We start from the raw sequence: 6,827 nt of genomic DNA, 5'->3' as shown, positions 1-6,827 counted from the left end.
GATCTGGCTTTGCAGAATTTTGGGGTTGCGTCATCTCTTAGTACAAGTTTTGCTGTGAAGCCTTTTAATGTTCCCATCTGATCACTGAAAACTGTGTTGTATTTCTTCCGCAAGTGTTCCAGTGTTTGGTCTGTGCCTTTCTCTTTGGACTGGAACGTGTGGAGCATTTTCAAGTCACACCAGTTCAGCTTAATTTTTGAAAGCCATTCCCTGCCAAATAATGGGGGGCCAGTTCCAGGCACCACATACAGCTGTAACTGCTGTGTTTGCCCCCCATAACGCACTCTGACCTGCAACGCCCCCATTGGGCTCAATCTCTCTCCTGAGTAGGTGTTCAGCAACACATTTGTGTTCTTCAGCTTGATAGCCTTGAAGTGCTCATTGTAGACAGTAGTGGAAATTAGACACTGCAGATCCTGTGTCCAGCTCCATTTTGAGGGGTTTGACTTCGATATCTGGTGTCACCCATATTATGCTACTGCTGGGAGAAGTCACTGTGTTTAACTACATTCTACCAATTAATCGTTCATCTGAATCACTGCCACTGTTCTCTGCTAGTGCATTCACAGACCCTTTAATTTTTTCAGTTTTCCTGTTGTGACTGAATTTTGCTCTGCATGTTCTTTGAATGTTCCCCCTTCTACTGCATTTGTGACAAATTCCGTCTTTGAAATGGCAGTCCTCTATGCTCTGTGACCATCTGTCACACCTGTGCATTTTTCAGCCACACAGGGGCGCTGTCGGCTACGTGAAAACTTGTGCAGGGAAGTTTGTGATTGGTCAGTATTTATTTTACTTTGCACCTCAAATGCATCTTTAGTCGCGATTTCCATAGCCACAGCAATTTCAACAGCCTTTGCAAAAGTGAGATCTGATTCTGTGAGCAAACATTTTTGAATGTAGCCTAGTGGTAGCCTAGTAACCGAAAGGTTGCAAGTTCGAATCCCCGAGCTGACAAGGTACAAATCTGTCGTTCTGCCCCTGAACAGGCAGTTAACCCGCTGTTCCTAGGCCGTCATTGAAAATAAGAATTTGTTCTTAACTGACTTGCCTAGTAAAATAAAGGTAAAATTTAAAAAATTTAAAAAATTAAATGTTTCAGTCCATAAACAAATCTATCCCTTAATGTGTAATTTAGGGTCTCTCCAAACTGGCAATGTTCAGACAGTTTCTTCAACTCTGCTACATATGTACTAACACCCTCCCCCTCATTCTGATTTCTATTGTGGAAACGAAAACGTTCTGCGATGAGGAGTGGTTTAGGTGATAGGTGATTTTGCAATATCTCCACAATCTCTGTGAATGTTTTATTTAAGGGCTTCAGAGGGGCAGTTTGATCTCTTAGCAAACTGTATGTTTTTGGGCCAAATGAACTCAACAACGCTGGTATTCTCTTGTTATCACGGTTGACAACTCCATTGTGTCCTCCTCCCAGAGCGCTAAGAACCTTGGCGTGATCCTGGACAACACCCTGTCGTTCTCAACTAACATCAAGGCGGTGGCCCGTTCCTGTAGGTTCATGCTCTACAACATCCGCAGAGTACGACCCTGCCTCACACAGGAAGCGGCGCAGGTCCTAATCCAGGCATTCGTCATCTCCCGTCTGGATTACTGCAACTCGCTGTTGGCTGGGCTCCCTGCCTGTGCCATTAAACCCCTACAACTCATCCAGAACGCCGCAGCCCGTCTGGTGTTCAACCTTCCCAAGTTCTCTCACGTCACCCCGCTCCTCCGCTCTCTCCACTGGCTTCCAGTTGAAGCTCGCATCCGCTACAAGACCATGGTGCTTGCCTACGGAGCTGTGAGGGGAACGGCACCTCAGTACCTCCAGGCTCTGATCAGGCCCTACACCCAAACAAGGGCACTGCGTTCATCCACCTCTGGCCTGCTCGCCTCCCTACCACTGAGGAAGTACAGTTCCCGCTCAGCCCAGTCAAAACTGTTCGCTGCTCTGGCCCCCAATGGTGGAACAACCTCCCTCACGACGCCAGGACAGCGGAGTCAATCACCACCTTCCGGAGACACCTGAAACCCCACCTCTTTAAGGAATACCTAGGATAGGATAAAGTAATCCTTCTCACCCCCCTTAAAAGATTTAGATGCACTATTGTAAAGTGGCTGTTCCACTGGATGTCATAAGGTGAATGCACCAATTTGTAAGTCGCTCTGGATAAGAGCGTCTGCTAAATGACTTAAATGTAAATGTAAATGTACAGCTGTGTGTCATCCGCATAGCAGTGAAGGTTAACATTATGTTTTGGCCAAGAGGTCAAATATATAGTGAAAACAATATTGGTCCTAAAACGGAACCCTGAGGAACACCAAAATTTACAGTTGATTTGTCAGAGGACAAGCCATTCACAGAGACAAACTGATATATTTCCGACAGATAAGATCTAAACCAGGCCAGAACTTGTCCGTGTAGACCAATTTGGGTTTCCAATCTCTCCAAAAGAATGTGGTGATCGATGGTATCAAAAGCAGCACTAAGGTCTAAGAGCACAAGGACAGATGCAGAGCCTCGGTCTGATGCCATTAAAAGGTAATTTACCACCTTCACAAGTGCAGTCTCAGTGCTATGATGGGGTCTAAAACCAGACTGAAGCATTTCGTATACATTGTTTGTCTTCAGGAAGGCAGTGAGTTTTCTAAAAATTTTGACAGGAATGGAAGAGTCGATATAGGCCGATAGTTTTTTTATATTTTCTGGGTCAAGGTTTGGCTTTTTCAAGAGAGGCTTTATCACTGCCACTTTTAGTGAGTTTGGTACACATCCGGTGGATAGAGAGCGGTTTATTATGTTCAACATAGGAGGGCCAAGCCCAGGAAGCAGCTCTTTCAGTAGTTTAGTTGGAATAGGGTCCAGTATGCAGCTTGAATGTTTAGAGGCCATGATTATTCATTATTTATTCATCATTTTGTCGAGATATAGTACTAAAACATTTGAGTGTCTCTCTTGATCCTAGGTCCTGGCAGAGTTGTGCAGACTCAGGACAACTGAGCTTTGAAGGAATACCTAGATTTAAAGAGGAGTCCGTAATTTGCTTTCTAATAATCATGATCTTTTCCTCAAAGAAGTTCATGAATTTATTACTGCTGAAGTGAAAGCCATCCTCACTTGGGAAATGCTGCTTTTTAGTTAGCTTTGCGACAGTATCAAAAATAAATTTCGGATTGTTCTTATTTTCCTCAATTAAGTTGGAAAAATAGGACGATCAAGCAGCAGTACGGGCTCTTCGATACTGCACGGTACTGTCTTTCCAAGCTAGTCGGAAGACTTCCAGTTTGGTGTGGCGCCAATTTTCTGGAAGCTTGCTTCAGAGCTCGGGTATTTTCTGTTTACCAGGGAGCTAGTTTCTTATGAGAAATGTTTTTAGTTTTTAGCGGTGCAACTGCATCTAGGGTATTGCGCAAGTTTAAATTGAGTTCCTCAGTTAGGTGGTTAACGGATTTTTGTCCTCTGACGTCCTTGGGTAGGCAGAGGGAGTCTGGAAGGGCATCAAGGAATCTTTGTGTTGTCTGTGAATTTATAGAACAACTTTTGATGCTCCTTGGTTGGGGTCTGAGCAGATTATTTGTTGCAATTGCAAACGTAATAAAATGGTGGTCTGATAGTCCAGGATTATTAATTTATCATTGACTATAATTGTCTTTGAAGTAAGGGATCTAACATTAAGTAGCCCTATTTTGAGATGTGAGGTATCACGATCTCTTTCAATAATGACAGGAATAGAGGAGGTCTTTATCCTAGTGAGGTTGCTAAGGCGAACACCGCCATGTTTAGTTTTGCCCAACCGAGGTCAAGGCACAGACACGGTCTCAAGGGGGATAGCTGAGCTGACTACACTGACTGTGCTAGTGGCAGACTCCACTAAGCTGGCAGGTTGGCTAACAGCCTGCTGCCTGGCCCGCACCCTATTTCAATGTGGAGCTAGAGGAGTTAGAGCCCTGTGTATGTTGGTGGATAAGATGAGAGCCCCCCTCCAGCTAGGATGGAGTCCGTCACTCCTCAGCAGGCCAGGCTTGGTCCTGTTTGTGGGTGAGTCCCAGAAAGAGGGCCAATTATCTACAAATTCTATATTTTGGGAGGGGCAGAAAACAGTTTTCAACCAGCGATTGAGTTGTGAGACTGCTGTAGAGTTCATCACTCCCCCTAATTGGGAGGGGGCCAGATACAATTACTCGATGCCGACACATCTTTCTAGCTGATTTACACGCTGAAGCTATGTTGCACTTGGTGACCTCTGACTGTTTCATCCTAACATCGTTGGTGCAGACGTGGATAACAATATCTCTATACTCTCTACACTCGCCAGTTTTAGCTTTAGGCAGCACCATCTTCAGATTAGCCTTAACGTCGGTTGCCCTGCCCCCTGTTAAACAGTGTATGATCGCTGGATGATTCTTTTTAAGTCTAATACTGCGGGTAATGGAGTCGCCAATGACTAGGGTTTTCAATTTGTCAGAGCTAATGGTGGGAAGCTTCGGCGTCTCAGACCCCGTAACGGGAGGAGTAGAGACAAGAGAAGGCTCGGCCTCAGACTCCGACTCGCTGCTTAATGGGGAAAACCGGTTGAAAGTTTCTGTCGGCTGAATGGGCGACACCGATTGAGCATTCCTACAGCATTTCCCTCCAGAAACCATGAGACAGTTGTTCGGCTGCGGGGACCGTGCGAGGGGATTTATACTAACGTTACTATCTGTACTTACTGGTGGTACAGACGCTGTTTCATCCTTTCCTACACTGAAATTACCCTTGCCTAACGATTGTGTCTGAAGCTGGACTTGCAACACAGCTATCTTCGTCATAAGGCGATCGTTCTCCTGTATATTATGAGTACAGTGACTGCAATTAGAAGGCATCATGTTAATGTTACTACTTAGCTTCGGCTGTTGGAGGCCCTGACGAACCACGTCCAGAGTGAAAAACTTGAATGAAAAAAAGTTGAGTGAGGAAAAAACCAGGACAGGAAGTGATGGTGCGATACTACTCTACTATGCTACGGGAAGAGCAACAGATTTACTGCATGGTAATGCACATGAGGAATGGTAATGTGGATATAGGAGGGAGGAGTGAGTCTGAACATCGAAAGGTTGATAGAAAAACACAGAATCAAGTAGACTAGAGAGAAGGGAGGGTCTGGGGAAAGCTCTTGAAATAGAAAGTCTATTTACCAGAGTCTGATTGCATACCATTTCACAAAGGTCACAACAAGAGCCTTCTCTTTCATTTACATAATCTTGATAGTCACGCTGTAATTAACGACTTATTTACACAAACATGGTCCTGGAGATCACCCTGGATCACTCTGAGTGTGCTGTCAACACTCTCTTTCTCCGTCCATCTCTAGCTCTCTCTCTACAGCTCTACTCTCACTCTCAATCTCTCTATTTCTTCATATCTCCCTCAATCTCTCTCTCTCATTCTATCTTTCTAATTTTGCACTTTCTCCCTCCCTCTCCTCATTCTCTTTTTGTTGTACCTCTCTCCATCGCTCTCTTTCTCTGTCTCCCTCAGCCCGTTTCTTTCTCTCATTCTAATTTTGCTCTCTCTCTCTCTCTCTCTCTCTCTCTCTCTCTCTCTCTCTCTCTCTCTCTCCTCTTTCAATCTTTCTCACTCTGATCACTCTTTCCCCTTTCCCTCCTACGCCATCAGAGTTCAAATCTTTGTATCTGGTCCTCTAACAATAAGTCCACCTACTTTCGCCAACATCTAATATGACTTCATTTTTAGCTGTCTTTCTCAGACAGTGGTTTCACTTAATTCTTTACTCCAGTTCTGCTCTTTCCATCTCTATCGCTCTGGAAATGTGTAGCAATTATCTATAATTGTTCTATATGTATGGCACAGGAGGTGGCCATTCTTTCCTCCATTCCTCCACCCATTTTCTCGCTCTTTCTTTCTTTTTATTTCTCTTAAAGGTTTCTAGTTGTCAGATTGACACTAAGGTACAGTAGACTCATTCCCAGAAGCCTCGGAAGAGCGTACATTATAGATAGTCACTGTCACTTCCCTCTCTTTCTTTCTTTCTTTCTTTCTTTCTTTCTTTCTTTCTTTCTTTCTTTCTTTCTTTCTTTCTTTCTTTCTTTCTATCTATCTTGTTCCCTCTTCTTTCTTTCTTTTATTCTTTCTTTCTTTGTTTATTTCTTGTTCCCACTGTTTTTTGTTATTTCTTGATTTCTTTCTTTCTTTCTTATTTTTTTTCTTTCTTTCTTTCTTTTCTTTCTTTCTTATTTTCCTTTCTTTCTTTCTTGTTCCCTTTCTTTCTTTTTTGTTCTCTTTCTTGTCCTCTCTCTTTCTTTCTTTCTTTTTTGTTCTCTTTCTTTCTTTCTTTCTTTCTTTCTTTCTTTCTTTCTTTCTTTCTTTCTTTCTTTCTTTCTTTCTTTCTTTCTTTCTTTCTTTCTTTCTTTCTTTCTTTCTTTCTTTCTTTCTTTCTTGTTCCCTCTCTATCTATCTATCTTTTTCTTTCTTTTTTTCATCATGATAATGGGTGTTATTGAGAGAGAACATCCAAAGGAGTTAATGAATGTGACATTTAAAAAAATATATAATGTATTTTCATATCAATCTCAGTCTTGCATAATACATTTATTTTAATAATTACATACAAATTCTTGACAGTTAAAAAGTTGATGCAACAGAAGACAAACTACTCTGTCTCATACTGTAAATTATTATTTTACTGAATTAAAGCATTCAAATTATCGCACATTTCTGTGGCCATCTTAACCTCACATGGTGAAAAAACACCTCCCACTGCCTATCCCTCCAAAATAATACCAGGCTCATTGGAGTGGCTCTTGCTGCCGAAGCCAACAAAAACCAT

Source organism: Oncorhynchus nerka, linkage group LG16 (assembly GCF_034236695.1).
Source record: "Oncorhynchus nerka isolate Pitt River linkage group LG16, Oner_Uvic_2.0, whole genome shotgun sequence".
Lineage (NCBI taxonomy): Eukaryota > Metazoa > Chordata > Actinopteri > Salmoniformes > Salmonidae > Oncorhynchus > Oncorhynchus nerka.
The sequence above is the reverse complement of the archived record's forward strand: the minus strand, read 5'-3'. Positions refer to the sequence as shown.